Below are 23,896 nucleotides of genomic sequence, written 5' to 3'. Positions count from 1 at the left end.
CAAGGGAGCTGTCCTTCTAGGCTAGTTAGTGTCTTCTCTTCCTTCTTTTATACCGTCTTGGAAGGTTAATTTTTCCCAGCACCAAACACCCACGACTGAGACTCCTTTACTCTCAGAAAAAGGATCTCCTGCCACGTGGTAACTCAGCCTGGGGAACCAAACCAAACCAAACCAGGCTGAGTGCGTGCTCAGGGCTGAAAATTACAGGCCAAGGCCCCAGGAGGCGGCTGGTCAGTGAAATGAAGTCATGCTGGCCAGCGTCTTTCCTGCTGATTCTCCTTCCAGAGCTGGCATGGGCGCACACCCCGCTGAGCCGGCCTGAGGGAGCTGGGTGCCAGGGTCCGGGGAGGCTGCCCGGCCCAGGAGGGAAGGGGCCGCATGAGGCAGGGAAGCAGGTGCTGGGAAGCCTCGGGCGGCAGAGCGCAGGCTTTATGGTGTCCTGGGTGTGCTTTGCAAGGGCACATCCGAGTGGCTTGCCTTTCTGGTCCCTTCGTAGCATTCCGGGAGAGAGGCAAGGCCATTTCCACGGACTGGATGGCGTGCCTGCTCCATGCGGTCCGGCCGGCTGGGATGCAGAGGGAAGAAGTGTGTGTGTCTGTGTGTGTCCGTGTGTAGGTGCTTGGGGGCCGTGGGTGTACATCGCGTGGGTGTGCACGACTGTTGCGTGTTTGTAGTGTGCACGTGTGTGTGCGTGTTGCTGATTTCACATGACAGTGGCTTAGAAACGGGGCTTCTGAAGGGCAGCCTGGCCACCTTGCCCACGACCCTGTCTTCTCCCGTCCTGGTGTCACTGAGCTGCTGTGCTGGGAGCTTTATCCCAGACCCACCCCCACAGCCAGTGATGAGGCCCTGGGGTCACGAGTGGTAGACAGAGTGGCGTGGAGAAAGACAGAGGCTGGGGAGAGCGTGTGTTTTCCCTCTTCTCTCGGTGAGGGCACAGACGCAGGGGATCTGCCTCGTCCCCTAACATGCTCTGAGTGTTCTGTGGAGGGCTGAGTTCTGCAAAGACACCTGGAAAGATTTTGCCCCGCAGGAGCATCTGGTCTGCATGGACTCTGGCTTATGGTGAGGAGGGCATCCAGGCAGCGGGCACTGGTGGGACGTGAGGCTTTGGGCCTTAGCTCTGCTCTGCCAGAGACCAACTCGGGCCTCGGCCAAGTGACTTTCCTTCTGCAGCCCCACATTTGTCCTTTACAACAGACTGTGTGACATCAGTGATTTTTAAGGCTTTCTTCTTGCTTTATCTTCCTAAGATTTTGAATAGAATCCCACGCCACTAGGTCAATAGTTTAGTGTGTATCAAGTATGTTCTCAGTGTGTCGCCGGCACGGTTCCAGGAGCTGGAGAAATCATTATGAGACCAAGAATCATAGTGATGAGAGAGGTAGCCAGTACCTAATCAAGTGCTCATCCGGTGTCAGGCAAGATCTGAACATCCGACATCCAGTTTCTGTGAACCCTGTTTCCAAGAGGCTACAGTAGGTCTTGTGGGCCCTGAGCTCGTCTGACCTCAATTCGTAGTCTAGTCTGGGGGGACCAGGTACGCCCAGTTAAATCCCATAGGATGTTTAATTCAGAGAGATGCATCAGAGCGGCCTTTAGGACTCTGTGGCCCGTCGTCGGCTCGGAAAGCTCTCCAGAGGCATGACACCTGTGCTGGGTTATGAGGTAGGGTGGGAACCAGACCAATGGGGCAAGGCGGCCGGGTCTGCTGGACTGAGCAAAGGCCTAGAGGCTGGGGTGGCCATGGCTCCTGGGCCTGGGAAACTACAAGCAGTTGAATTTCTCAAGCGCAGGGTGGAGGAGAGGGAGGGAATAGTGGGGAAGGGCAGAGGCCGGCCTGGAGGCCTTCCTGGGAACTCTGGCCTTTCTCTTCTGCCTCTGCTGTGCCAAGGGGCTGGGGTCAGTGGTTTATCTTTGGTTTGGTTTTAATAGCTGGGTCTCCGGGCTGCACTCGGGAGTGTGAATGACCTTAAGTACACATCTCTTTGCTTTTAAGAGATCCCTCCACTCTGCCCTCACTTTCAGAAGGAGGCTGCAACTTAGGTAATTCCTTCCCTGGGGATTCGGAGATTTTCCCCACCCCCACCTCCAGGGCCCCCCCCTCTTCCTCCTCCTCCTCCTCCTCCTCCTCTCAGCGGGGCTTGGTTGATGCATCCCATCCCTGTCCTGCTGTGGTCCCCAAAATAGAAGGAAAGGTGGGGCAGCTGGCAGGGGGCCGAGGCCCCGAGATGCCATTGGGTGGGGGTTGGCTGGCCAACAAAAGGGTCCAGGACAGCGTGATGGATGGAGGAGCACATGCCAGTGGGGGAGGGGCCAACGCGTGGGGGGGGGGGGGCCCACAATGGCTCCGATTTCGCAAACCTGCCTCCCAAATGCTTGCAAACAGCTGACAGCCGTGGAAAGCGGATGAAATAGGATTAGAGCATCCTTTCCAAAGAGAGCACGGACTGCAGAGCGTGACAATACAGTCCCTGTCCTGCTGGCTTCGCGGCTAATTCCTCCAGCCTCGAACCTTCTCTCTCCAGGGCCGTGGGGCCAGGGGCAGGGGGCGGTGAGCAGGAGACTCACTGGCGTCTCCAGGGAGACAGGCTGGGAGGGTGGGTTCCTCCAAAAGTCAGCCTGTGCCTCTCCCTGCCCCCTGCCCAGCCACGGGATTATGGAGATCTTCTGGGGGGGAAACTAGTCTTGGAAAGGCCCCTCTGTGCCTCAGTGTTTTCTATAAAATGGTTTTCGCCTAGAAAAATATTTCCTACCCCCTAGGGTTAGTGGGAGATCAGAGAACACGGAGCGGAGGCTGATCCATAGTAAGCGTCCCATGTCCACTGCTTCTGTTAGTTCGTGACATCTCTGCACCCCCGGCTCTGGAGTCAGGCTGGAGAGCGGGCCTTGACCCCCCCCCCGTGCTGGGGGGGTGGCGGCGGGGGTCCCGCCTGGGCCAGCTCCCCGCCGCGTGCTGCTGCTGGTGGATACTTGGTTTATCCTCCCTGCTTGGAGAGCCTGCAGCCGGGGTGAAAGACATGGATGTTTATTTTGATAACGACTCTTCAATGCGTTTGCAAACTAATAAAATCAACTCATTAGGCTACATGTTTAATTCACAGCTGTACTGTGGGGAGACGTCCCTGGTGGCTGCTGGGTAACACTGGATCCCTCCTGAGAAGGGAAAGTTGTGTGGTATTTAAACTCTCCATGACCGGCCGCGTGTGTCAGGGTCCTGCTCCCCGCTTCCCCTGAGAGGGGCGGCGGAAGACCGGGTCCTGCGGACCCCAGTCCTGCCTGGGGATGTCTTCATCACCTTCACCCAGGGCTCTGGGGCTGCTCCTTCTGCGTGGCCATAGCTGGTGGGAGCAGGGGAGAGGCTGGCGGGACTGCCCCAGAGCAAGCAGGGACTTGGTCCCAGGGAAAGAGGTGTGGAGTGCTGGGTCCCATGTTGCTGGAGTAGGGACAGGAGACCGCTTCCTGAGCTCTGACTATGTGTCGAAGGTTGCTGGAGTGTTTCCTATCCTGTACCTCAGGGGGAGCGGCAAACAGCCCAGTGAGGGGTCGTATGGGGACTGTCACTTTATAGGTGGGGAAACTGAGGCTTGGAGAGCTTTGACAGTTCACACGAGCTCTCACAACTGCTTAGCACGCAGCAGGGCCAGATCTCAGGCTCAGGCCTCAGTAACCCCATGCTTGTTCCACTGACCACGTGAGCAGTGACCGTGGAGGGACTGGCGTTGGGCCCCTCGAGGGCACCTGTCCCAGGGAGTCTGGTGCTCAGCGGGGCGGAGTACAGGGGCTGGCCCCAGCTCTTTCTGTCCTGGCTGTGCAGAGCTTTGTCTGGACGGCTCTGGGGAGTGCCCGTGGTGGTCAGAGCAGGCCCTGACCAGGCCAGAGAGAGAACGCTGCCTTCATCGTGGTCTGTCGTGAGAGTGTCAGGTGCCAACGTGGGCTAGACCTTCCGAAGGCGGTGGTCCTGCCCAGAGGGAGGTTTGGGGGCAGCTGAGGTCATAGCCTTGGTGCCAGGAAAGGGAGGGACAGAGCCCAGAAGCCTGAACCCGGGTGACGGGGTCTTTGCCCTTCCGTGGTGTCAGGGGGCAGAGAGAGAGACAATCTGTATCCGCCTTCTCGGGCACTGAGCCCAGACAGAAGGGGCTGGGAGTGAGCCTGAAGTTGAACCCCATTCCTGCTCTCCTGCCTCCAACCCATGACCTTGGGCGAGCTTCTCAAAGCCAGCAGGACCCCCATGTGCATAAATGTAAGTTCTCTCTGTGCAGAAAACACAGAATTGAGACCCATCGATTCTGACAGATCCTCCGCTCCTCGGAGAAGTGGGGGGCCTGCACCTCCTTCCGTGCCCTGTCCATCTCCCTGCTCCAACCCTGCGCAACCCCCACCCCAACCTCAAACACACACACACCCTCCTAGTCCTTCCTGGACACACATCACACACACAGACACATGCTGTTGACACAGATGGCATCACACACAGAAACACGTCGCACACACTTGTCAACACACACCAGTTGCACGCGCGCACACACACATTTGTGCATAAACACGTACGTACATACGCACGCCTGCTTTCCTCCCAGCTGCTCTGGGGAAAATCAGCAATGCCATTCGCTCTCCTGGCTGTCGGCGTCCTAATTGCACCAAAGCAGCCCCGAGAGTCGTAGAGACCCGGAGAGTGACCCAGATACTGAGAATCATACCGTCCCTGGGATTTGCAGCCGCTTAGGATGTGTGATGGGACAAAATTCGGGCTGGCAGTGGAAGACCCGGTGATGACTTTTCCCCTTTCTACAGTGGCTAGAATGGAGCAAGCAGTTTCTGGGCCTGGAGCGGGGGGATGGGGTGCATTTTGGGGTGCCCCGGGTTCCCTGGCTGGGCCTCGCTTTCTCCCCAGAGGACATGGACAACTTTGAAGAGCTGCTGAAGCCTGTGATTTGGGGGCAGGGGCGGTTCAAGCCCCTGTCTGGAGATCCCTGGGTGCCAGTGGGTCCAAAGCATGCCAGGCTTGCTGTTACCCACCGGAGACCCCATGCCCTTGCCAGGACTTGGATGAGGGAGATGGGGTGTCTTACTGCATCTCAGGGTTGGGGGGGGCGGTCTGGGGATATACAGGCACCTCCTTCTGCTTGTGCCCGTGACAGTTGTTTCTAGTGCAGCTGCCTTGCTGAGCTGTGTCCCTCTTGTCACACTGGCCCCAACCCTGTCCCCAGCCTTCGAAGCTGCTTGGAGCTCCTGACAGCTGCCTATTGATGGCTGGGATGGGGGCCATTATTACACAGCCAGCAGGGGCTGTGTCCGCTGTGTGTGCCCTCCGAGGCTCTTGGATTTCCAGAGGGATGTCCATGGCTTTGGCCCCATTGGGATCTGGAGAGCCTCTAGCACATAAAGATGTGAGGCCCCTCGCCTCTAAGGTCATCCCCATTAGCAGAGAAACAGAATTTTTCCCACCTTAAAAAACAAACCCCTTACACCCATATCTAATCCAATAGAATAATCTAATTATTAGACTATCTCTTATTCATGGATGTAGAACCCAGCTGCTTCTCACCACACTCTCTGCTACTGCACTGGTCCGGGCCCCTGTCCTCTGTGCCCTGGGCTCAGCACCAGTCCCAAACAATAGCCACAGTGATCCTTGTAAAATGAAAGTGATCCCTCTTAGAAGTTTTAAAAGTAACTTTACGGTGGAGAAAGCTGGTACCTGCCCCCCCCACCCCCGCACTGCCTCGCCTCAGTGAGGTGATCAAGGTCAAAGTCATCAGGGATAAGTCATATCGATAACGCGTCCTCTTGATGTGATGTGTTGATAATGGCACTTTACCTCTGTGGTCTTCCTCCCCCGACCCCGTAACCACAGCCTAACCGTGAGAAAAACATCAGACCAACCCATGTTTGGCAAACACTCCACAAAGTCACCTGACCAGTGCTCCTCGACTCTGTCAAGGTCATCGGGAAGAAGGAATGTCTGACACTGTCAGGACTAGATTGGCCTGAGGAGACATGACAGCTGAATCCTGAATGGGATCCTGGAACAGGAAAGGGATGTGGGGTGAAATCAGTGAAATCTGTACACACAGGAGTGATGTTATCGGTAACGTACCAGGCTGGTTTCTTAGCTGTCACAAACGTGCCATAGCGTGTAAGATGCCAGGAATAGGAGACGCTGGGTGATTGGGCACATGGGGATACTCTGTTCTAACAATGTGACCGCTCCGTAGTCTAAAACTGTCCCAAAGTCAGATGGCACTAAAAAAAAGAACCCAAGAACAAAACACGACAGAACCCAGAGCCTCTGTCTTCTGCTCCAAAGCCAGCAGTGTAAGTGAAAGGCCAGAGGAGGGTCTCCTGGGTGGCTCAGTGGGTTAAGCCTCTGCCTTTGGCTGAAGTCATGGTCTCATGGTCCTGGGATCGAGCCCCACGTCAGGCTCCCTGCTCAGCGGGAAGCCTGCTTCTCCCTCTCCCTCTGCCTGCTGCTCCCCCTGCTCGTGCTCTCTCTCGCTCTGAGATCTGGGGTGCTGTTGTTTCTCGAGCCGCCCAGTGTGCATCAGTGGCCTCCCTCCTGTTGTGTGTGCCCCACGCACTGTGCAGCCTTCTCGGGAGCACCTTTGGGCCAGCTGGTCTGGCTTCCCTGAACACTCCCCCCACCCCCAAAGCTGTTTGGTTCTAGCCTACATGCTCACTCAAATGTCACCTTCCCGGCAGGCTCTGGCCTCGCTCTCATCTGTCCCCAGACCCTGCCGTCACACCCCCAGACCCCTCACTGGCTGCTTGATTCCTGTCTCGTTTTACATCAGTATCCCCTTGCAACATGTTCGATCACTCGCAAGTGTAGTGGGTGCGTATTGTTTACTCTGGTCCCTTCTTCAGGATGCCGGCCCCTGGAGGGCAGGAGTCTTTTCTCAGGGTCTCTGAGTGAATCCCAAACCTCCAGAACAGCGCCTGGTCACCTGGTCCATGGTAGACGCGGGACAAATGCGTACCTGTTGAACAAATAAAGGAAGGAGTGTGACCCTTTCCTGCTTTCAGGCCAGGGAGTGGTTAAGATAGTTAACAGTTGGTTAGTAAGGTAGTTAACCGCCACTCAGTGGGCGCCTGTGACACTGGGATTGATTGATTTATTTATAAAAGATTTTATTTATTAATTTCACAGAGAGAGAGAAAGAGCACAAGCCAGGGGAGCAGCCGGCAGAGGGAGAGGGAGAAACAGTCTCCCCGTCAAGCAGGGAGCCCGATGCGGGGCTCGATCCCAGGACCCCAGGATCACTACCTGAGCCCAAGGCAGTTGCTTAAGTGACTGAGCCACCCAGGCTTCTCAGACACGGGGATTTATAGTAAGAAATATATATTTGGTCTTCATCTCTGTTTCTGGCACAGGGCTCCTAGAAGCTTTGGAATTTCTGAGGTGATGAGAGTATCACGGGTGTCTTCTGCTCTGTTGATGACATAACGTTGGGAACCACACCTAAGGAAGGGTCTGGTGCCAGGGGAGTGGGCCTTGTGATTGGAAAGTTGGAATTTTCGGTCCCGCCCTTGACCTCCAGGGAAGAGGAGAGGGGTCAGAGGCTGAATCTGCCACCAAGAGCCCCATGATTTAGTCAGCCATCCCATGTCATGAGCCCCTCCATAAAAGCCCAGGACGACAAAGGACGAGGTTCTGAGGCCTTCCAGGTTGGTGAACACGTGGATATTTGGGGAGAGTGGCCGCTTGCAGAGGACCCTGCCTCCTAGTCATCTCATAACTAAAATGTTTCTCTGGGTTCTGTAAGGTGCTCCGGCAAAGGAATGTAACCCGAGCCGGGGGTTGTTAGAACCGCCAGTCACAGCACAGGGGACAGCCTGGACTCGGGATTGACATCTGAGAGAGGGGACAGGGGTCATTCTAATAGGACTGAGCCCTTAACCTGTGGGCTCTGGTGCCGTCTCCAGGGAGATAGCGTCGGGATTGAGCTGAACCGCGGAATATCCGGCTGGTGTCCGAGAAAAACCCTGCAGTGACACGGGGCAGAGGAGTCCTCACCGCCTCCGCTGGGCTCGCCCGCAGCCCTGCCCTTCCCACTTGGGTCTGTTCATGCCAGGACTGTCCTGGTGGGGAGGGCAGCTCTGTCCTCCCTTCCTGGAGATCTGGAGGATTTTCTGAAGCTCTCTTCACCACTCCTTGTCCTCATCCCTTATTTGGCACTTGGATTAGTCGTGGCTCTTTGAGCTGTATCTTCTCTCCCAGAGAAAGTGGGACGAGAGGCCACTCAAGGTAGAGCGTTGAATGAGGAAGGGAGTCAGGGACTGTCCTTCTGCTCTAGCTCGGAGCCCTGAACACTAGAGACCCTCAAAAACATTGGCACTTGAGCCTGCCCAGTGCTTCCCATCACAACGTCCTTAACGCCGTCTTTGTCCTGATGCCGCTCCGTTGGACTTGACCTTGAGAACCTTCCCCTTAACTTGGTCGTCACCGGCTCCTTGGACCCTCAGCCTGGGTGCTTTCATAACGCGCAACGAGTACCCGTGTTCTTTACTGAGACTCTGTGGTTTATTTCTTTGCTATCCCCTCTCTCTCCCTGTTCTCTGGACCTAAAATCTGGATTCTCCATGGGGAGTAGCTAGTGGCTTTCCAAAAGGAAATGGGCTCTGGAGTGAGCCAAGCCAGGGCTAGAAACCTAATTTGACCGTTTGCTAGCCACATCACGTGGGTCAATGGACGGTACCCCATGGAGCCTCGTTTGCAAAACGGAAACAGCCACCCCCGCCTCCGCAGTCAGTGTAAGAGCTGGAGGTGGTATGCGGATGGGGCCTTGCAGCAGGTGGAAACCTTGACATTCACCTTCAGGCCCCCTCCCCCCACCCAGAGCCTCTTTCCGCTCCCTGCTCCCCCCCGGGCTCTGCCTCAGAAGAGGGGCTCAGCGGGCCACCCCTTGTCCCCTGCCATGTCCCCTGCCACGTCTCACTTCCCCAGGGGGCTGCCTATGCTGGCTTCCTGGGCTCCCGCTGCTGCCTCTGAGAGCCACAGTCTTTCATCACGAGTGCGTCTGTGGTAGTCGAGGCGTGAAGCAAAGTAATAATAAGAAACAAGCATGACGTGCCCCCCCCTTCCAGCACCCCACAAATAAATAGGATGTTTGCAAAGGAAAACCAACACAGCCCCGTCTCTGCTAATTAGACCTCATCAGTGTTTCGCCAGGGCCGCCTTGTTTTGTTTGTTTGGTGTGAGTGGGTTTTTTTTTCCCCCTTGTTTTCCTTAAAACACAGGAACTAAAAAAAGCAAACTCCACAATTTTCTATGGTCTTGCTGGGTTGGCAAGGAAAGGGGGTGTCAGCTCTCTCAGACTTGGTGAATCCTGGGAGTCTTGAATCTCTAGGAGGGGAGAAGAGGCCGTGGTCTGCAGGTCACTCAACAAGCATTCTGAGCACCAATCACGGGCCACGACAGGCTGGTGACATGACCGTGACCTGTTAGCGTGTGCCGTGTGTTAGCGAGGCGCCCAGACACCCACACAGAACTGGGTTCTGAGGCCTGTGGGTGGGGCATTACTGGAACTTAGGGGAGTCACAGGAAACCCACCCAGACTGCATAGCCGGGAAGCCTTCCTGGGGGAGGTGATGTAGGGCTGATGCAGGAAGGGAGAGAAGGGAAATCTGGAACAGGGTCAGGAGTCAGTCTTACTTCCTCTGCATCTCCTCCGCCTCTTAGCTCAGCCCCATCTGCCTTCTCCAAGAAAAGAGAATCTGTTGGACTCTCAGCAGACGTCTTCCCCACTCGCCTTTCCTGGGGTCCCGCCCAGGCCCTGCCCCTGAGGCTGGACCCCACCCCCTTTCCCTGTGCGGGCGCCCCCTGTCTTTAGCTTCATCTTTCCCTCTCTCAGCTGGGTCCCTCCCAGCAGGGCACACCTGCTAATGAGTCTCTCTCATCTTAGCAATTTCTCCTGCATGCTTTGGCCCGTCTCTCTGTCTTCCCCTCACGCCAAGCCCTCTCCACTGGCCAGCCTCCCTCACTGCCCGCCCACCTTCACCCCTGCCCCACCCCCTAGGAACTTCTAGGCAAGGTTGCCTGGGCTTCCCATGTGGCTCAGTCCAGTGGACCCTTTGACAGACTTGCTGTCTTGCCTGTAGTTGACCAAAGGGGACCTCTCCCTTCTTGGTTTCTAGAACATCATGGACCTCTGGGGTTGTGGGGGGTGCTCCTTCTGCCGCTCGAACTTCCCTTCCCAGGCCCATTGGCGGGCCTCCTCCCGTGGTGGGCCCCTAAATGTGGGTGTTTGCCAGCGTTCTACCCCTCACCCTCACACCTGTGGCTTCGGTGGCCATTGCTGGACCCACAGCTCCTGGCAAAGTGTCTGTGATGAGCCCCAGACCACCGGAACATCTCTTTGTGAATGTCTCCTTGGCCTTTTTCTTAAACTTTTTCTGTAGAGAGCTTGTACGCCCGTGTGCCTGCGGTCTCACCTGTCACCCACTGACCTGGGCCAGTCCCCTGGGCTTTCTCTTGGCACCGTTCGTCTCGTCCTGCCTGTCCTGCCAGACATCCGCACCAGGCAGCCAGCCGCCCTGGCCTTCAGGCTCCGACTCAGCAGAGCTAGAAGAACAAGGTGTCAAGAGGAATCCCAAAGCCTCCCCTCGCTCCTGCAAGCCCAGTGCCCGCTGGGCCCTTGGGATGCTGTGTTATCGTGACAGCATGTGACTCCCCCCCGGAGCCAGCCAGGTCCCTTTCTGGCGCTCTGGGTTTGCCTTGTCTTCCTGGGGAGGCGGGGAAGGATGGGGGAAAGGTGGAGGGGGCTGGCTCCGACAGGAGCAGGCGTGCGTCTCGGAACTGACTTTTCCACCCTTCCCGGAATGCGGGCCGTCAGCCACGCAGGCGGGTTCACTGGACACGCTGAATGGGGCTCTGTTCCTGAGGAACAGCCGAGGGCAGCTTGAGAAGGAGTGTGTGTGAGCACGCTCTTTCCACGGACCCCCACCTGGAAACCGCTCCCTGCCTCGCCCTGGAAATAAACACTGCCACGGCCAAGGAGGCTGACGTGTCGGTGCCCGTGGCCAGGAGCCAGCCAGGGCGGGCACTCCCTACGTGTGGCAGTCTCCAGGGGGACCCGCTGCCCATTTGGCCCTGGACTCTGAGACAGCCATTCTGGGCCTCCCTCCTGGTCCCCATCTTTCTCTCTTTGACGTCTCTGTCCCAGGGCACCTGTTGAAATGAGGCGTATTGTGACCATGCCAGGAGGTGGCCCAGGTGGGGGACGTCGTCCACGGGTCTTGGGTGTGCTGGGGCCTGTGTCACAGAAGCCAGACAGAGCCTGGGAATCCTGGCTCTGCCACTGACAGGCTGTGGAGCCTCTGGCAATGTTCTTTCCTTCTCTGAGTCTGGATTTCCTCTTCTTCAAAGTGTGCTAATAATACTTCTCTAATAGGGCCGTTCGAGGGAGTGAAGATAATGAGATAGTGTTTGGAAAGTAGGTAGCACAGGGCCGTGCAGCCAAATGGTTCTTATGTTCAGAGCCTGGGGAGCGGGAAGGATACCAGGGGTCTCAGCTCCTGGATACTCTGGGAAGGCCGTTCTGCCTGGTGTGACATCACAGATGGCCCTACACGCTGACCTGGCCATCTTGGGGCCCAGCAGGGGCCGCATTTCAGAGGAAAAAGGAGTCCTTCCACAGTCTCATCAGCAGGGTAGCTGCTTAGATCATTTTAGCATCTTCAGGGGGAAGAGTGAACCCCCCCCCTTCCAGAGCAGGAATGCTCTCTCCAGCAGGGGGTGGCCCAGCCTCTGCCTGGGCAGGCCCTTGGACAGGAAGCTTCTCCTTTACAAGGCAAGTCCCTAGATCATGGGTAGCAAGGGTCTCCCCTCTTTCAGGATGCGCGTCTGCTGTTCCGCCAACCCCTCCCTCTGCACAGATGGGAAGGCCTCCGAGTCTGCACCCACTGGGACCAACACAAAGTGGTCTCATCAGAGGGTGCTTCCCCACCCTCTCACCCACAGGGACACAGGACAATGTCCCCCAACATTTTTGGTCGTCCTAGGTTGGCATTTAGGGTAGAGGTCAGGACGCTGCTAACTGCTCTACAGTGCACAGGGCAGCCCCCCACTGTAAAGAGTGATCTGGTGCCAGCTGGCGGGGAGATGTCACATCGACATCCCTGGTCAAGGGCTCTGCCCAGACCCAAACACAAAACAACTTGTGTGGGTCCCTGGGATTTCAGAGACGAGAATGGGAAGAAAATCATCCAGCTTCATTTCCAGTTGGTATCCAAAAGGAGGAGTCTGCAAAGGAATGCCGTTAAGAAGGTCTTAGCCCTTCAAGCATCCTGTGCCATGCTACGGAATCCACGAGCCTCACTCAGAGTCTGGAAACTTTGGTGGAGGCCCTCTTCCAGAAGCTGGACTCGAGGCTGGGGATACAGTGGGGGGAAATGGCCTCCTCTCTTCCGCGCTCGGCCTGCCAGCCCTGGCAGCCTTCCTAACAGCGTGGCTGGAATGTGGGGCCTGTGTTCCTTGTTCCTTCTCCGTCTCCAGGACACGTAGAAGGATTCTTGGAGGAGTGGGGGCGGGGGGGGGGGGGCTTTAAGCTCCAGGCTTTGTGCTGTTGCCGCCTTGTTCTGGTGACCTCAGGATGGACACTCCCAACTTCGGGGCCTCAGTTTTTCAAACCCACCTGTATTAGTCAGGATTCTCCAGGGAGACAGAACCAGTGCACTATACAGAGACATCTGTTTATGGAGAGGAATTGGCTCACGTGATGATGGAGGCTGAGGAGTCCCACAGTCTGTTGTCTGCAAACTCCAGATGCGGGAAAGCCAGCGATGTGCTTCTCGTCCAAACCTGAAGGCCTGAGAACCAGGGGAGCCAACTAGGACTTCCTAGTCCAAGTCCGGAGGCCTGAGAACCAAGAGCGCTGATGTCCAAGAATGCGAGAAGATGGATCTCCCAGTTCAACAGAGCAAATTCACCCTTCCCCCGCCCTTTTGTGCCGCCGGGGCCCTCCCTAGCTGGGTTGGTACCTACCCAATCAGTAAGGGCCATCTGCTTTGCTCAGTTCACCAGCTCAAATCCTGAAATCTTCCAGGAAGGCCCTCATGGACACACCCATAGATCATACCTCACCAGCTGTCTGGGCATCCCTTAGTGCAGTCAAATAGACACAAAACTAACCACCAGCCACTGCCGGACCCATGACCTACCTACACGGGTTTTCTCTAGCAGCCACAACAGAGCACCGCAGACTGGGTGTCCGGAAGTCCACAGTGACCGTGTAGACAGGCGTGGTTCCTTCTGGGGGCCCTGAGGGAGAATCCGTCCCCTGCCAGCCCTCCGCATTCTTGGCTTGGAGATGCCCGCCTTCCCGTCTGCCTCCATGGCCACATGGCCTCCTTCCCTGCATCTCTGTGTCTCCGTGCCCAGATTTCCGTCTTCTTTGAAGGACACCTTCCAAAGCCTCATCTCATCCAGTAGGATTTCATGTCAACTTGATTATAAATGCCACAACCCCATTTCCAAATAAGGTCCCGTTCGGAGCTTCTGGGCGAACAAGAATTCTGGGGACCCTTGTCTAGTACACCACCTCCAGGGGTCGATGTGGTTAAACTCAGGTCGTTGCTAAAGGGACAGGGTCTGAAGGCCTGGAGGCCTCTCTCTGGAGGGTCACCACGCGCAAGACCCTGCCTCTTATCTTGTCCCCTGGTGGCGCCGGCCTGGCTTGGACAGAGATTGGAATGCATAGGCGTGAGTGGTCCTGGATGCGTGACTCTGAGCTGCTCCAAGGACAGGTGAAGGATACCCTGGGGAGGCGGGGGGAGAGGAGGCCCAGGTGCTGGGGGGAGGGGGCCTGTTTGTTTTCACGACAATAAATACCTCTTGGTGGACTGTGGTTTGCGCAGGGACTCTGTGCCAGATCAAGTTGTCCGCATTGATTGGGCGGCCACAAAGCCCTGTCACGGAGCAAGAGAGGAGCTGGCAGGGGCCACCTTATGGCCTGTCCCCACATTGTCCCCAGGCATCCTTGGAGTCACTTGGGGAGTCAGGGGCCGAGTGGTCGGAGCAGGTGGGGCTCTCTGCCCTGGAGAGGCCCTTAGCGGGACCCCAGGACAGAGGCCACTCTGCCTCCCCTCCTCCCTCCCCGAGGGCAGGCAGCAGCCTGTTGGGAAGGCAGCCCGGTTTTAATGAACAAATTACTGTCCTTGTTAACAGCGTGAACAGGGCTTTGGGGGATCAAGGGAGCCAGAGCTTGGGAAACAGCCACTAATTTAATGAAGAGGATGGATTCCAGATGTGGCCTCTGGCCCAGCCCACAGCTGCCATCCTTGGATTCCTGGATGGCAGGGACGATGAGGTGGGGGCACGGACGGCAAAGGCGGGGTCAAGCCATGTGCGACCCGTGGCTCTCCTTTGCCGGCACGGAGACCCACTTCCAGAGAAAGGCCCGGAACGCTGCTTGCCAGTGGCTGTTCGTTTAGCAGTCGCTCTTTGAGGAAACACACGACAGGGCTGCTAGGAATTCCGTATCACTTGTAAATGGGTTTTTACCTAATTAATCACAACAGCAGCCACGTACTTTTGACGAATGGCTGGAGGTGTGTGAGGTGCGTCGATTGTGCCAGCAGACAGGGTCTGGGGTGCACGTACGCTGGAAACCTCCCCCCTGGGGGCTTGGGGGCCCAGGGCCCCCATATTGGAGACCCCTGGCTTAGCTTGCCGCATCCTGGAGCTGGCTGGGATCCTCGGGGAAGTGGAGGGGCTGCCCGTTTTATCCGGGGTCCCATGAGGTGGAGGAGGGCTCAGGGAGGGGGAAGAGTTTTGAGCTGTGTTTGAAACTCGAGGAAAAGAAAGATTCATGTGTGTTCCCTCCCCCGTCCTCTGACCCTCCTCTCTCCCCACCTCCACACACACACACACACACACACACTAACATACACTCACACACACATACTCACACACACACACACTCACACACACTCTCTCTCTCACACACACATACACACACACACACATTAAGCCCAGCTAGGGACACACCACTGAGCCAAGCTCATTGCGCAGGACACCACAAAGGCAAAGGCCCACTTGTACCCTTCCAGAAGCTCCTAGGCTTCAGTCAGAAAGTCAGGAAAAGGGTAATTGATCCAAAAGGAAGAGTCTGCCATTCCTACTCGCTCCGTATCCAGAAAAGTCTGTTCTTAACTGTCTCGTCTATGGGGGATCTTGGAAAATGTCATCTAAAGCAGGAGGCCACCCCTTTGAAAAAAATCAAAGGCACAGAAGCCACGGGTGCTGAGTCCCCTTCCTTAACTCTGCAGAATGGAGCTGGACGGCCACCTGGGTCGTACGGTTCCGAGTCCGAGGCAGGTCCCGGCCAGGACCCGGCTCTGCTCACCACCCCACGTGGGTCCCTCCCGGCCTTCTGGCGGGGGGCACCCCGGTAGGCTGTGGGGCTGTCCTTGGAGGGGTCGGCTGCTCGCCGGAGGGCCGTTTGAGTCCCTGATCAAAGCAGAGGTCGGGGATGCATGTGACGTACCCAGAGCTTCACCCCTTACTTGCAGCTTCTTCTCCAGGAGGGTCATTTACTGACAGTGACGGCTTCAAAGCCGGTCCGGTTTAGCGGTGGTTTCTATAAAGAGCAGAGCCGTGTCCCCAGGGAGTGTGAGCCGGGAGGGGGGCTGCGGGCGGGGAGGGCAGGCACGATCTGTGTTATGGATTTTATTGAGTCGTAAACAAGGCCGGGAACAAACAATTAAAACTGGCTGATGCATGGGGCTGCCTCGCCAGCTGGCGGTCAGGGAGGGCCCCCCCCCAGCCCCGGCCCCGCGCAGCTGCCCCTGAGCCGCTGCCCCGGGAGGGCCAGGGGTTCGATTCTGAGGCTCCCCACCTCCTCGCTCTGCTGGGGCTTGGGTGGCTCCCCAACAGTGACGGGACTGGGGGCAAGGGCCCCGCTGGTGCCTTCCCCTCGGGGACGTGCTTCTCTCGGCAGCCACCTGGCCACGTGATCTCAGAGGAGTGAGGGGCTTCTGTGTTCTCATAGGTGAGGCCCGGTGGAGAATACTGAGCTTTGTAGGGATATGAGAAAAACTAAGTGAAATAATAAATACAAAGCGCAGGTGGACAGTTCTAGGAAAACAGATCTCTGAGGATTGTGTCCCAGGGAGGCCGCAAGGGTGTGGACGCTGGAGGGGAGGCATGGCTGGTGAGTCCGAGGCTCCAGGAATCTGTGCCTTCTGTGTGCTGTGTGTCGGCCAGCTCCCTCCGTGGTCCCGGAAAGTCCTGTAAGCCAAGCCTCATGGTCCCCTGATTGACAAAACCAAGATGACGGAAGTTAAATACTCTGCCCACAGCTCAACAGTTGCGGATGGCAGGGCTGAGACTCGAACACGGGTGTCCTGTGTCCCGGGTCCAGAAGTCTTACTGCATCAGGCTTTCACCCTCCGTGGTCCCTGGGACCCCCACTGCCCACCAGGGGCCCAGGAAGAAAGTGATCAGGGCCCTGCCCGTGCTCTCCTGGGCAAGGAGTGGAGAGAGGCAAGCAGCCAGCCTCGGATGATGAAGTCAGCCCGTGTCTCTGCCTCCTTTGATCAGGGGCCACGAGGTGTGATTCAACTTTGTCTTCATAGCCTCTGGAGGGAGGCTTAGGGTTGAAGAGGTCCCAGATCTGAGGGGCGACAGGATGGTCTGCAGAGGCTGTCCCCAGCCTGGCCCTGTTCCTAATCTCCCTGTGGGGGTGGGGACCGCAGGGGCAGCTGTGGCCTCACTGACTGCTGGGGAATGCCAGGAAGGGAGTTGATCCCAGGCTCCCAGACATGGCACTGAGAGAACAGGTTCATCGTTGGTCGGAGCCCTCCCCTTGGCGGCCAGGATGCAGGACAGGGAGGACAGGGAGGGGCACTCGTACAGAACTGCGTACATGTGTAAACAGAGGTAGTGCCTCAGGGTAAGAGCCTGCCTACACGTGACCTCACTCCGTGTTGCTACCCACCCATTTCACAGATAAGGAAACTGAGGCTCATGGGTTCAATGAAGTGACCTGCCCAAGGTCTCCAGGTGTGGACGTCCCCTGGGCTTTCATGCCATGCCAGTTCTCCAGGTCACCCAGCTTGCTGGAGTCAGAGGGGATAAAACCAGATGTGCTAAACCCATGCGAGGATACCTTCCCACATGGAGGCCCCTTCTTGGCCTGTACACCCACACCATGGGCCCTGGCTCTGCCCCTCCTGATGCTCCATGTTGTCCGTGGTTCCACGGACAACAGACCTGTCTGGCAAACCTCTTACTGCCTCTTACCAGGCCGCCTGGCGTGGGCTTCTGTGCCCAGAACAGGCCAGGTGCGTTGGGACAGGCAGGGGCTGGTGGGGGGCCTGCCTGGAACATGAAGCTGGGAGGGCCTCTAACTCGGTGGACTCCCTCTATCCCCCTCAAGGCCGGGGCCTGTGTATTTCTTCAATACCACGTGCCCAGGGCTTCCTGCACCTGGGTTGTGCCGTGTCCCTCACGTTCCCGGGCTGCTTGGTGGCTGTCGTGAGCTACACGGAGCCGGACGGAATGGAACCTGTCCGCAGCTCCCCCAACTCCTCGCTCACAGCTGCATCTGTGCATTGTGGGGCAGAAGAGCCCTCGCAGGGCCTTTGGGGGAGCCGGGGGGTGTCAGACCCTCACTGATGCTGCACCCCAGCTTCCTGCCAGGCCCCCGGGGCTGTGGTGAACAGCTGGGGCCATCTAGGGCCTGGTCCCTTGACTCCACACCTCATTAAGAAGTGGCTTGTGACTCTGACCATTTCGCTGACATCCCTCAGAGGCTACCTTGGCAATGTCCTTATAGCCAGCAGCGGCCAGAGACCCAGTCACACGCAGAGCTGAGAGCTACATGTGCGGCTGCTGACGCAACTGCTGGTACCCATGGGCTGTTTGGCAACAGCAGGGGCCACGTCAGTGCCGGGAGGGTCCCTCCTCCTAGCCTGTTCTACAGCCTATGCTCCTGGGAGCTCATGATGACCCCAAGACTGTCCCGATGTCCACAGGGCCCACCCTCAGTCAGGAGCCGAGGGCAAGAGAATCATGCAGCTGACAGCACTAAGCCACTGCCCCAGGCCCTTGACACCTACTACTCTCACCAGCATGGCTGCATTCTCATTCATTCCACAAATGCTAATTGAACATCTGCTAGATTCCAGGCACTGTTCTAGGAGTTGAGGATGCGGTTGTAGGAAAAAGTGAAATGGGCAAATCGCCGTGTTCTCGTGGCCGCTAATGCTGGCCGGGGAGATTACTGACAGAAGAGCTAGGCGTGGTTTATCTGTGTAAGATGCTAGAGAGTGCTGTGGGGCAGGAATAAAGTGGGAAGGAGGAGTGGGCCTGTTGGGTGTATGCCGGCGAGTGTGTGCGCACATGTGTGCATGTATATGTCTGCATGGGTGTGTGTGGGTGTGTGTGCGGGGGTGGGTGCATGGTTGCCGTGAGGTAGCTGGCCTAGGACAGGCAAAGGGCACATGACCCAGGCCTCAGGTGCCCCACAGGGAAGGCAGCACCCCAGCCTACTGTGGGTGGGGATCAGCTGGGTTTAAGGAAGGGGGTGTCCCCAAGTGTCTTTACTAAAGCCCACAGATCTGCACCAACACTGCCTCCCCCACCCAACATTTAGCCTCAGAGGCTGGCAATTGGGGACAGTCCACAGCAGGACCCGGAAGTTGGGGGAATTGGCCAAGACCAGGTTTTGGGGGGACAGTTTCTGAGATGGAAATAATATCAGACAGACCTGGATTGGAATCCCAAACTTACTTCTTAACCATGAGTCACAGGGCAATTCTCTTAACTTCTATGTCTCCATTTTTCCTTCTGATCAGTGGAGATATTGAAATTGGCCTTGTAAGTTTTCTATGAGGTTAACGGTTAAAATGCAAGGTGTCTAACACAGAGCTGGCCACTTGGTCCGTGCTCTAAGAAAGAAAGACACTGAGGTAGGGATGGGGACAAGTTAAGAAGAGGCTGAGGACCCAGAGCCTACAAGCCCCCCACCCCCCCACCTGAGCACCCCGTCACCCTGTTCCGCTCTAGGAGGGCAGAGCTTAGAAGCTACCCTCATCGCAAGCCCAGGCCCCCGTGCTGGCTTATTGACTAGCCACTCATAGCCAGCGTCCGTCTCTTGGAAGCCGTCTGCTTAATCCAGTTAACGCCTCCCTTGATCCGATTATTTCATGTAAAAAACCCCAAATCTGGTCAGAAGGTGCCATGTGAGTGGCAGGAGTGTGTGTGTGGGGGGGATGACACTACAGAGAAGGGTTCAAGTTTGGGTGCCATCGGCTCCTCCCCTGAGGCTTCCAACCCCTCCACACTGGGTGTCCACCTCTGGCAGGCTGGGTAGGTCCCCCCGGAAAGCACCTGCTGCCCCGGTTACCCCCACTCCCCCAACACATGCCCGCGGCCTCGAGGGGCAGCTTCCCCTTGACCCATCTGGCGGAAGGGGTAGGATGGGTCCTGAGGCTCCTTTTCCCTGCCTTCCCTAGAGTTCTGGGCATAAGACTTGCCCAGAAATGTGAAGAACATAGGTGTTTAGGCCCTTGCCCTGCATGGACCCTTGGAAACAGCTCTGAATCCAGGGCTGGTGGAAGGATCCATAGAGCCCCGCCTTTGCCTGGGGAGCCAGGGGTGTGGGCCTAGCAGGAGGACAAGGATGGAGGCTGCTGGCACATTTAGGGATGATCTGGGGGAGAGATGTGGCTAGGGCTGATGGCTCTGGTGCAGTTCCAGGGTCCCAGCTGCCAGAGGTCGAATGAGCAGATCCAAGCCACTGAGCCGTGAGCCCTCTTCACGCCGCCCTGTGTGGCCCCATGAATCCACAGTTCTGTGGCTGGCCCCATGTGCAGCAAGTGTGGCGCTCCTGGGCGAGCTAAGGACCTCAAGGCCCCCCCCAGCATGCCTGGGGAGAAGGCATGGGGACGAGGCATGAATCCGTGACCCTTTGGTTCCGTGCCTCCCCCAGAGCTCGTGGCGTCAGGCAGCACTTGAAGGAAACCCTCCGTGCACACCCTTCCCACCCATGCGTCCTTGGCCAGCTCCTGGGCGCGGGGCCTCCCTGCCCTTCCTCCCACCCAGAGCAGGGCTCCTCCTGAAGGCTCCCAGTGTGCCTGGTTAGACTCTAGACAGCCACATTTCTGGAATCAAGCTAACCAGGCAGGGAGCTGGCAGGGACAGATGGCTCGAGGCACTGGCAGTGGGGGGGCGGGGGGGGGCGCCTAGGGAGGAGGTCGGCCCATCCTCCACGCCAGGGGGCTTCAAAAATCAAAAAGCCTCAAACCCTTTCCCTCCAGTGCTCCCTCTCTGGCTGGGTTCCAACTCCATTTTGATCATTTTTATTTTTATTATCCCGATAAAATCTGCTCTTACACATTCTCATCATACAGGTTATAATCCTGACGTTAAGGGCCGGGTATCAGCATGTCACCAGCCTCTCATTCCCGTGTGATGGGAGCAGAGGGGCCTTGGTCGTTCCAAGGGGAAGATGGTGCCAAGCTCGTTGAGGCTTGGCCACGGGCTGCAAGACATGGTCCTTTTCTCTGGCTGTGGATTTACCCTTCTCTTTCTGCAGTGAGGGCACTTGGTAAGACAAGTCACGACTCTGCAAGCACGTTCTCTGTGATGGATGAAGGGAGGTGCCCAGAACCATTGTCGGGATTTTAAGTTGAAACGAGTGAACACCCTCCTCTCCCTGTAAGGAACCAAGGCAGGGCATGTCGGTAGTGCCCACCCTGTGTCCGTAGGACGGCGGGGATGCTGTTGGCGGTCTTCAGTACCCAATTGAATGTCAGCTTGTCCCCAGATATTATCCCCATTTCGCAGATGAGCTGTCGCAGCCCTGCAGAGAGCCCGAGGAGGCCTCAGGTGTCAGGACACTTCATCCCGGGCTGGGCTTTTGTTCTTGTGCACCTGGTGTGTCCAGGTGGATAGGGCCCCAGGTTGGATACAGGATGCCCAGATAGATCGACGTCTCGGATAAACATGGACTTGTTCTCGGGTGTCGCGTGCCTGTGCTGCATTTCCTGCAGGTGTGGCTTCCGGGCCCCAGCTCTGCCAGTCTAGGGGCCAAAAGGAAGTTCATGTTCAGTGGGGCATCTGGCATTTTGCCAAATCTGGCAACCCCAGCATGAGGCGTAGGAAGAGTGGTGAGCAGGGAAGCCGAAACAGCGCTGCGGGACCACAGCCCCAGCTGTGCCTCTCCAGGCAGCGGCACCAAACATCCCCAGTCACCTGTGGACTCCCCCTAACCTCAGTGGACCCCTTTTCCGCTCTCCGGATATGACCCCACATCAGGAGCCATTAGAACCCGTTGCCACCGGGCAGGGACTCAGGGAGCGTGGTGGTCGTGCCCAGGAAGGGCAGAGCTGGTCACGCCCTCCAGCCCCTGAGATTTGGAACGTTTGGTCCGTATTTTCCCCCACGTTTGGACTGGCGAAAACCTCAAGTCGTAGACTGAGATCAGAGGGGGCAGAGCACTCATGCTCTCCCATGGGTGGTCTGGGTTTCGGCCCACGTTCTCTGTGATGGGCGGCGCTGGTTTGGATTCCTTGACGGGGGGAGCGAATGCCTGGGAGGGAGGACTCGGCTGCCAGGTCCGTTGGTTCTCCCGAGATCCTGGTGCCCAGCCCCAGGAGCTCACGCGTGGAGGACAGTCATAGCGCCCTGACTTAGCACTCAGATCCAGCCTCTCGTCACCCCCGTCCCGCGGACAGCTGTCTCATCCGTCTTGCTAAATGTCCTCTTGCATCAAACACCTTCCCCTTCTCAGCGGGTCCCACTGGCTCCCTGCTTTCTCTTGAGCCAAGTCGACTGTTGCCTCCGCTTCTGAGCCGCCCCTTCCTGTCCACTCAGCTTCCCCCGGCCCTCAGGCCATTTGAGAGAGGCCGCCTTCTGGAGAAAGGTGAACTCCTCCCCTGATGTTCCTGCCAGCGGCTGCAGGCTTTCTCTTTAAGGCCATCGTCCCCTCGGCAGTCCCTTTCCAGAGCACCTGATTAAGGCAAGGACAAGGGCGTAATTAGGTGCTGATGGCACTTAGCACCTTGTGACACGTGCTCACCTAGAAGGAATAGCGGCTCTGCCCTGCAGGCCGGGGCTGGGGCTCTGTTATTGCCCAGACACATGTTCTCTTGTTCACCTGGCCTGGGTCTCACAGGCTGAGCAGCAGGGTGAGCAGCGGGGAGCGTCGGGTACTTTCCTGTGACTTCCTGTATCATTCCCTGCCAGGGCTGTGTGGCAGGTGGCCGAGTCCTTGTGTTGCCGATTAGGAAACCGAGGCTTGGGGCGAGTAAGTGACTTGCCCAAGATTCGCACAGCTGGAGTGTGAGTTCTTCGTGTGGAACTGCACCACTATACCATGGAGTGGCTGGCTTAGAAGCATACAGTAGGCACTTAATAATGGCTCCTAGGCGGACTCAGTGGGCAAGAGGTTGCAATGCCTGTATTTTCCCTTTTTGCTTAGCTAGATGGTGTAGGAGCCTCCCAGCATCTCTAGTCAAAGGGCCTGTGCACAGCATCGTGGTGAAGACGCAGCTCCGGGTTCCTCTCTCTGCCTTGCCACTCACAACTGAGACCTGTGCTGTAGGCTTCCCGTCTGGAAAATGGCTCCCCGGGGTGGGGTTGGGGGGAGACCAGCCCCACTCCAAGGGCTGCTCACTGCACACATTCTCCCTGTGATCCTCCAGAGCTCTTGGGTTTGGGAGTCTGCCCCGGAACTATCTCTGGCCTCTACCGCTCGATACCCACATGTGACAACCAAAAACATCTCTGGAAATGGCCCTGTGTCTCCTGGCAGGCACTCCTGGTTGGGAACCGCTCACCTAGCACCTCGGCTTTTGCCCCTTGAGTGTGGGTCCAAGTCCCCTGGAGGGCTCACAACACACACACCGCTCAGCCCCATCTGCAGAGTTACTGGCACCTTGGGTGGGTCTGAGGCAGGGCCCGGAACCTGCGTTCCTGCCGAGTTCCCGGGGGGCTGCAGCGTCAGCTATTCCGGGGCACCCCACTTTGAGAACCACTGAGTGAACAAACATCCTCTACCCGGGCAGGCTTTGGAGACGGTGTGGTCAGCAGCTGATGGTACTGAGAAGAGATAGGACGGGAGAGGCATTTCTCAGATGCCTCCCTGCAGGCGTGGAGGATTATGAGCAAACCTGAAGATGCATAGAAAAAAAATAAAAATAAAAACAGTCTCAAGAGCAGTGAGAAGGCCTTGAAGGGAGCGCGGCTGCACGCTTCGCAAAGGAGAAGCTCACGGCGCGGGAGTTCCGTGAGCGAGATCCAGAGAGGTCCGACGGAGGGTTCCATGGGTGGGAAGAGGGCTGTTGGCCTGGGAGCCCGGGCTGGGGAAGCCAGGACCCAGACAGAAAGGCTCATTCCCCCAAAGGGCCAGCGGAGCCTGGGGGGACGGTGATGCTCAGCCCTGAGTGAGAAAAGCAGCTCTAGGAGCAGCGCCAGAGTCCTGTCTCATCTACAAACGAGCCCTCGTCAGGATGGCATGCAATGTCGCAGGGCTCCCTGCAGCCACATGGAAATAGCTGGAGACTCTTAGCTACTTAAGCAGAGTGGTGAGGGGTGCCAGCAGGGTGCCCTGGGTGGGTGCTGCTTAGAATAGGCTGGCCCGCCCTGTGGGCATGGGCACTGGCTCCACCTCTGTCCTGGGACTTGTGGACACACACTGGGGCGGGCCAGGAGCAGGGAACAGGTCGAACAGAGCCTGTTCAAAGGACCCTGTCTGGTGATCCCAGACACTGGAGACTCAGGATGGAATTCTGTGTCCAAGCTCCCCTGTTTGTACTTGGAAGAATGGTCTTGGGTGGCATCCTTGAGTAGAAGAGCTCTGCCCCGTGTGGTAGCTACATCCAGGCGCTGGCCTGGGCCCTTTGCAGGTGACCCTGTATCCCATCTCACATGAAAGCTGCAGGAGGC

General features: G+C 57.4%; 1 protein-coding gene and 1 long non-coding RNA gene across 3 annotated transcripts in view; one reads left to right on the top strand and one right to left on the bottom strand.

Annotated features, from left to right (window-relative positions):
* SDK2 (sidekick cell adhesion molecule 2) overlaps positions 1-23,896 on the top strand; it is a 249,546-nt gene that overhangs the window by 24,617 nt on the left and 201,033 nt on the right. The gene's annotated exons all lie outside the window — the stretch shown is intronic.
* Positions 9,461-11,497, bottom strand: LOC116576979. Its single transcript, XR_004280355.1, has 3 exons — positions 11,171-11,497; positions 10,435-10,564; positions 9,461-9,697 (listed from the first exon to the last, which is right to left on the bottom strand). It is a non-coding gene; the product is annotated as an uncharacterized LOC116576979 (long non-coding RNA).

Source organism: Mustela erminea, chromosome 18 (genome assembly GCF_009829155.1).
Source record: "Mustela erminea isolate mMusErm1 chromosome 18, mMusErm1.Pri, whole genome shotgun sequence".
NCBI lineage: Eukaryota > Metazoa > Chordata > Mammalia > Carnivora > Mustelidae > Mustela > Mustela erminea.
Note: the sequence above shows the minus strand (reverse complement) of the source record. Positions and strands in the feature narration are given on the sequence as shown.